The following is an 8,578-nucleotide window of genomic DNA, read 5'->3' as shown; positions in this document are numbered from 1 at the left end:
TGAAAGATGGTTGAAAAATATATTACACTTGCCTGTTTTCAACAGCCTGAATGAAACAAAGTTAGAAAAGACATTGAAAATAAGGAAGGTAAATTATAATACAGCGAGAGCTGTGCTGTCCAATACAGTAGCCACCACATAAGCCCTTGAGTTATGGCTGGTTCAAACTGAAATCTGGTTAAGTGTAAAATACATACTGGATTTCAAAGGCAGTATGAAACAGAGAATGAAATATCTCATTATTAATATTCTATCGATTATATGTTAAAATAATACTTTGGATATACTGGGTTAAAAATTGTTTTAAGCATGCATTTCTAATATATCTATTTACTAACTTGTAAATCATACATATATACATACTAAGCTAAATCACATGCTTTAGAAAATATTTATTTCAGTTATTACTGATAGAAAAATTTGCTCTTACTAAAAATTTCATTACTAGGGGCACCTGGGTGGCTCAGTGGTTGAGGATCTGCCTTTGGCTCAGGTCCTGATCCTGGGGTCCTGGGATCGAGTCCCACCCTCTGCCTATGTCTCTGCCTCTTTCTCTGTCTCTAATGAATAAATAAATAAAATCTTAAAAAGTATATATCATTACTAGCATAGCAATATAATTAGTAAAAGAAATATAATTTAATATGTCATGATTATAATGTTTGGTTTAGCACTTTGCAGTGAAGCAAAGGTCTGGTTCTATGTTCAGCTTTTTTTTTTTTTTTCCCCAATACATTCCATTAAAGTCCGTCAAAGCTAAAAAAAAGTGCTTCAAAACAGTATTATAATATATTATTAGATAAGCTTCCTAAATCATAATACTCATTTTTAATCCTTACCTAACAATTATATTAATGTGTTGTTGAAATTTGGTTAGAAAAGTTTTCCATTTTCCCTAAAGTGAATTAGTTATTCTTACAGATTAATTGGAAGTTGTCAAATTCTTATTTTAAACAAGTGTATTTGAAACTTATTAAAACTCTACATTTGTAAGATTTTTAAACATGTTAGAAAATTCTGTTTTTAAATTTTTTGTGTGTGCACATAATACAGATTTTTTAAAGGTATGATTATAGGGGATCCCTGGGTGGCTCAGCGGTTCAGTGCCTGCCTTTGGCCCAGGGCTGTGATCCTGGAGACCCAGGATCCAGTCCCACGTCAGGCTCCCTGCATGGAGCCTGCTTCTCCCTCTGCCTGTGTCTCTGCCTCTCTCTCTCTCTTTCTCTATGTCTATCATGAATATATAAATAAAATCTTTTAAAAAAGGTATGATTATACTTTGAGGTTTTTTTTTATTTTTATTTATTTATGATAAGCACACAGTGAGAGAGAGAGAGGCAGAGACATAGGCAGAGGGAGAAGCAGGCTCCATGCACCGGGAGCCCAACGTGGGATTCGATCCCAGGTCTCCAGGATCGCGCTCTGGGCCAAAGGCAGGCGCCAAACCGCTGTGCCACCCAGGGATCCCTACTTTGAGGTTTTATAAAAAATAGCAGAATGATGGAATTCTTTCCAAGTATACTTTTTCAAAATAATTTCTTCAAAGTATAAATTTCTTTCAAAAAGCAGTTACCATATTATCTATTTCTAAAAATGTCACTTGTGTCTTAAAAAGTTGGCTGGTTTGTTTTTTCCAAAAAATATCTAGTAGCAAGCTTAAAAAATTGTCAACACTTGAAAGACAAGATCAACTCGTATTTTTTTTTTAATATTTATTTATTCATGAGAGAGAGAGAGAGAGGGATCCCTGGGTGGCGCAGCGGTTTGGCGCCTGCCTTTGGCCCAGGGCGCGATCCTGGAGACCCGGGATCGAATCCCACGTCCGGCTCCCGGTGCATGGAGCCTGCTTCTCCCTCTGCCTGTGTCTCTGCTTCTCTCTCTCTCTCTGTGTGACTATCATAAATAAATAAAAAAAAATGTTTAAAAAAGAGAGAGAGAGAGAGAGAAAGAGAGAGAGGCAGAGACACAGGCAGAGGGAGAAGCAGGCTCCATGCCGGGAGCCCAACGTGGGACTCGATCCCGGGACTCCAGGATCGCGCCCTGGGCCAAAGACAGGCACTAAACTGCTGAGCCACCCAGGGATCCCCGCAAACATTCCTGCTTGAAGATTCTCTACCTCTGCCCCTCTCCCTACTCTACTCTCTCTCTAAAATAAATAAATAAATAAAATCTTAAAGACTTTGGGTAGCCCAAAAGAAAAGATGTTCCCCACACTCCCTACCTCATTACAAAGTGTTATTATAAATATTCCACTAAGTCCACTTAAGAAGGCTTACCTCAGGTGCCTGTATGGCTCAGTTTGTTGGATATCCAAGTGTTGGTTTTGGCTCAGGTCATGATCTCAGGGTGGTGGGATCGATCCCCTTGTCATGCTCTGTGCTCACAGAGAAGTCTGGGATATTCTCTCTCTCCCTCTCTCCCTCTGCTCTCCACGCTGCTTATGCACTCGTGAGCATGTGTGTGCACATGTGCATATGCATGTGCATATGGGTTCCTGCGCATGTAGGTACATGCTTAGGTGCATGCCTGTGCATGTGAGTGCACTTGCACGTGCTCTCTCTTTTTTTTTCTCTCTCTCAAATAAATAAATCTAAAAAAAAAAAAAAAAAGAAGGCTTACCAAGGCTACAATATTCCACAAATACTCTAATAGGCTAAAAGTCAAAGAGTGAATGGAAGCCTCACTGTCAAACTATCCATATCATGAAACTTCTTTCTCTCAGATGTTGCTAAATGAGGATGCCAGTGTTGGTCTCCATGTTAAATAGCAGAATCTTTCTTCTTTTCCAGACAAAAAAAAAAAGGGAAAAAAAAACAAGTTCTGATATTTTCTCTCCATGAGATCTTGTATCCTGAGTGCATGTTTCTGCCTTTGGAGAAGTCTGCTCCAGACCAGCGAGACTCAAGAACCAGCTGGTTTTTCTGGATCACAGCAAAAATGAGAAAAATATGGACAAAAAAATAATTTTTTCCTTAAGCCAAATTAATTCAAAAGTCTCTCTTTTATTTGGGGATTATTCTTCCTTCTTTTTTTTAAACTAAAATGTCTTATCATTTGTAAAATGATGGCCGTAGGACATGGCAGTATTAAGTCCTTTCTTGGCAACAACAACTACAAAAAAGTCAATTCCTCTAAAATATTTTCAAATTGAATTTCTCTGTGAGGATAAAAAATCTGTAGTTTATTGTTCTAGATTAAATAGTATTTCAAATCATTCCTGCAAAAAGATTAGGGAAAAGTTCAGAAAGCTGCCTAGTAAATATAAGTGCAGGAAGATACTCAATCATGTCATTAGGAAAATGCAAATCAAAATAGCTATTCTTTTTTAAAAAGAGGAAAATAAGGAGTATGGGCTGGGAAATTGAGAACTGCCTCCTGCACTGCTTTGGGGAATATCAAATGGTGCAGGACCTGTGGACAACAGTTTGGTGGTTCTTCAAAAAGTTAAACCTAGAATTACCACATGATCTAGCAATTCCACTCCAAGGTATCTACTCCAAAGAATTGACAGCCTGGGTTAAAACAGGTCCTTGTCTACCAATGTTCATAGCACCATTGTTCACAATAGGCAGAAAGTGGAAACAACCCAAATGTCCATCAACAGATAAATAGATAAAGAAAACGTGGGATATAGATACAATGGAATATCATTCAGCCTTAAAAAGGAATGAGATTCTTGATACATACTTCAACATGGACAAACCTTGGAAACCTTATGCTAAGGGAAAGAATCCAGAGACAAAAGGACAAATATTGCATGGTTCCACTTCTATGAGATACCTCAAATAGTCAAATTCATAGAGACAGGAAGTAGAATAGTGGTTACCAGATGCTGGGGAGATACAGTTTAATGGGTACAGAGTTTCAGTTTGGGATGTTGAAAAATTTCCAGAAGTGGGTAGTGGCGATGGTGACATGACACCCTGAATGCACTTAAGGCCACTGAATTGTACATGTAAAAATAGTTAAATGGTAAACTTTACGTATATTTTACCACAATAAAAAGAAGGGGGGGGAATGCCTGGGTGGCTCAGGAGTTGAGCATCTGCCTTCGGCCCAGGGTGTGACCCTGGAGTCCCAGGATCAAGTCCCACATTGGGCTCCCTGCATGGAGCCTGATTCTCTCTCTGCCTGTGTCTTGGCCTCTCTATGTCTCTCATGAATAAATAAATAAAATCTAAAAAAGAGAAAAAAAAGAACCAACTACTGATCCATGTAATAGCATGGATGAGAGAGACTTGCTATTTCAATGACATTATGTTGAGTAAAAGAATCCAGATACAAAAAGGAGAGTACATAGTTTATGATTCTATTTATATAAGTTCAAACAGGTAGAACTATTGACCTGTGGTGATACAAATCAGAAGAGTGGTTATTTGGAGTTAGGCTGGGATAAGTAAAGAGCAATGAGGGAATTTTCTAGAGTGATGAAAATGTTCTACATCTTGACTGGGGTTACACAGATGTATACAATTGTCAAAACTCATGCAACTGTACATCTAATATCTGTGCATTCAGCTCTATGCAAAGTGTATGTCAATTAAAAACAAAACAGACAAAACAATATGATGAACTAAAATAGAACTGAATTAAAAATAGACATTTAAAAATAGAAAAAAAATAAAAATAAAAATAGAGTCATGGGGCATTACAAAACAAAGTGGCTCTCAATACTCAATACTGCCTCAACAATTCAGGTCTTGCTGAGTTGCCAGAGCTCATCTCTTCACTGCCTGCTCAGTGGCGGTCAACACAAAAAATTCACAATCCCCAAGAACTTGAAATATTTTTTCATTGTTTCTTGTTTTTTTTTGTTTTGTTTTGTTTTGTTTGTTTGTTTAGTGTTAGATAACAGCGCTAGCTGGCTATTAAGACAAGGGAACAAAAGAAACTGAGCTAGAGGAGAACATTAACCTCAGTTCCAAAGTGTTACTTCCCCAAATGTCTCCATTATGGTCCATGAATTCTCGAGATTTCCTAATTTTCAGAAAAACACTCACCTCTCTATTGGTTTTACTCTGTGGCATTCTATTCTGTGAGGTGTTAATTTAGAGAAAAACAAATTAGGTCAGAAAAATATTCTGTCTGGTTTTCTGCTGAAAGAGGCCCAAAGGATGGATTAAATCATCAATGCAAACCAGAATGTAAATCCCAACCAAACCTTCTGGAAACCACACCCAACTTCCTGGGTAATAGGGCAATGCCTGGGGAACCAGAGTAGTCAGGGCTGCCAGGAGGGAGGAAAAGAGACAAGCGAAGGGAGGATCACACACTATTTTAGGAGCTTTACTCTAATTATGTCACTTAAAGAATGTAAACAAGAGTTTGGAAAAGAGAGTCAAAGAGAGGTTAAAGAAAAAAAATGTCTTGCCTATCTTTACCCACCAAGTACAAAGTCATATCTCAGCAGAAGCTGACAATGACAGATTCCAGGAAGGACTGGGTGGAGGTGGCTGCCAAGAACAGTCACCTCCTAGGAACTCCAGTACCTCCTTCCCTACCCCCCACCCCCACCCCAGAACAGGTGCTGGGCTTTTGCAAGACTTGTCTAAACAGCCAGTAAAAGAAAGTGCGTGTTTAATTTTGGAGAAAAGACCTGCTGTTTTACATGATTATTTTTAATTAGCTATTTTCTGGGGTTGATTAAATTTGGATATAATTGCACCTTGGGAACTATTTAAGAACCTCAGATTGTAAACCTAGGGCACCTCAGGAATTCAGGGATGGGTTGTCACTCTATGACCAATTGCCAGTCCTGAAAACAAGCATCCTTTGTCCACAGAAGAGATTGTGGTCATGCAAATTTTTTCTGGTTCTTCTTTGCCTGGAAAGAGAATCCCATCTGGCCGACTTCTCTCTCCAATCCATTTTCTTGTATGAAATATGCAAAACACAAATGCATGAGCCACCAGAGCAGCAGATTATGTCGCCTGCATGTAGCAGATAAAATTGAAACATGACAAGAAGTTAAAATTTGCCTCTGGGAGATGCACTTAAAAGATGCTTTATTTGCATAATGATTTTATAAAAATTTTAATAAGTCCAAGATGGGAAGTCAAATAATTATGGGGGGAAAAAAGAAATTTGCCAGTTTGGAAGATTCAGTCATAAATAAAATATAAGAGAAATAGTTTAAGGATCTAGAATATTTTAAACTGAGATGTGAACTTGCTTTATAAATAGAAAAACGTAAGATATGTTTTATACTGTTAAGATTCTATGTCTAACCCAATTTACAATGCATTTTCACACCCGTTATGCTATCTAATCCTTATGACTAAGTGGTAGGCAGAGAACATATTATTAGATTTATTTTACAGATGAAGAAGCTGAAGCTTAGAACAATTTTGCCTAAGTTCATACATGAGCTTTAGTTGGAACCCACAAGCAGGTTTTGACATTCAAAACTCCTGGGCTGTTGCCACAATACTCCACTACTTCTATTCTCTTACTGAAAATATTATGAAGCTAAATAATAAGTTAATCAGAGAGCAATCTCTTCAGTTAATTATATTTATCAGTACACATTTAGAAAGGCATTATAGTGTGGCAGTTAAGAGCATGGACTGCTTACCATTGCTTAGCTGTGCTGCCTGGGGTAAGATACTAAACCTTTTTCTCCCTCAGTTTACTTATCTGTAGAATAGGAATACTAAGAGCACCTACCTCATAGAGGTTTTAAAAAGCAATACTTGAGTTAATACATGTTAAGCGCTCAGTGCAGTGCCTGACTCATAGTAATCATTTTGCAAGTATAAGGTATTATTCTCTTTGCAAATTAATTTCTGTTTAGGTTACTCTGGTATGTATTGAAATATTAATTATTTCAAGTAGCTGTATTAAATTTGCAGATTAATTTTACGTTTAGGTTACTCTGATACGCACTGAGATATTTTAAGTAGCTGTGTGTGCTGTATTATATAGATCCTAAAATCCATACACATTAAAGACTGAAACCAAATATCTCATTTTACTATCTCTAGCATGCTCTTGCCAATTATGAGTGAGTGTCTTTTTTTATCTGATTAAGGATCTGACCTCAGAGTCAGTTAACCTAAAGTCATAACAAAACACTGCAATTTACACCTATTCTGAATCACCCCTAGTCTAAGAATCAGAGACTTCGATATAACTTTGAACAGGCTTTGCCCTTTCCAAAATAATGGTCAAATTCATCTTGCATGAATAAATTTACTGTGGAGAACATTATTTAGATATCAGGTCCCTTCTGGTTAATGTTCACTAGCAGACTTTGTTCCTGCCCTCAAGATTCATATAAAAACAATCAAATACACAGTCAAGAATCACTGAATCTTCTTGCATCAGACAGCAAGATGCTCTAAACACCTCCTGGAGCCTGGTGGAAAGAACACAGCAACAGCTTGAAGGAGATTCCATCAGGTAAATGAGAGACTATTTGGATATTCAAAAGAATGGTGACTGTAACAGATTTTAGCATGCTGAATTTCCAAAGTCTATGAATCCATGGTGATGGAGGAAGAGAGGAGAATAGAGAGAAAAGTAGGGCAAGGCAAAAGAAAGTTTTTCTGTATAGAAGGATTCCAACTAGGGGTGCCTGGGTGACATAGTCAGTTAAGTGACTTGGTTTTGGCTCAGGTTGTGATATCAGGGTCCTAAGATTGAGCCCCATGTGGGGCTCTGTGCTCAGCAGGGAGGCTGCTTAAGACTCTCTTCTGCCCCTCCCCACTTTCTGTCTTTAAAATAAATAAATAAAACTTTATAGAAAAGGATTCTAGCTAATGAATCAACAAAATGAAAAAGCAACCTACAGAATGGAAGAAAATATTTAAACCACATATCAGGTAAAGAGTCAATATCCAAAATATATTAAGAATTTATAAACTCAGTAGCAAACCCCACCCCCTAAACAATCCCATCAAAATAGGTAGAGGAACTGACTAGACAGTTTTCCAAAGAAGACAGACAAATGGCCAACAGGTACATAAAAAGATGCTCAACATCACTAATCATCAGAAATGCAAGTCAAAACTATAGTGAGATCTCACCACACATCTGTTAGAATGGCTATCGTCAAAAAGACAAGAAACAACAAGTGTTGGCGAGAATGTGGAGCAAAGGGAATATTTGTACATTCTTGGTGGGAATGTAAATCAGTGCAGTCACTACGGAAAATATTATGGAGCTTCCTCAAAAAATTAAAAATAGAACTACCATATTACTGATCCAGCAATCCCACTTCTGGCTGTATATTCAAAGGAAATAAAAATAGGATATTGAAAAGATAGCTGCACTCCCATGTTTATTGCAGCATTATTCACAATAGCCAAGATATAGAAACAAACTAAGTGTCCATCAATGGATGAATGAATAAAGAAGATGTGATATATATAATGATATATATATATATATGGTGGAATATATATATTATTTTTCCACCATTATATTCCACCATATATATATACATATACACACACACACAATTTTCATCATATATATGATGAAATATTATTCAGCCTTAAGAAAGAAGGAAATCTTGCCATTTATGACAACATGGATGGACCTTGAGAGCATTATGCTAAGTGACACATGCCAGATA

Source organism: Nyctereutes procyonoides, unplaced genomic scaffold (genome assembly GCF_905146905.1).
Source record: "Nyctereutes procyonoides isolate TBG_1078 unplaced genomic scaffold, NYPRO_anot_genome, whole genome shotgun sequence".
NCBI classification, from domain to species: Eukaryota; Metazoa; Chordata; class Mammalia; order Carnivora; family Canidae; genus Nyctereutes; species Nyctereutes procyonoides.
Note: the sequence above shows the minus strand (reverse complement) of the source record.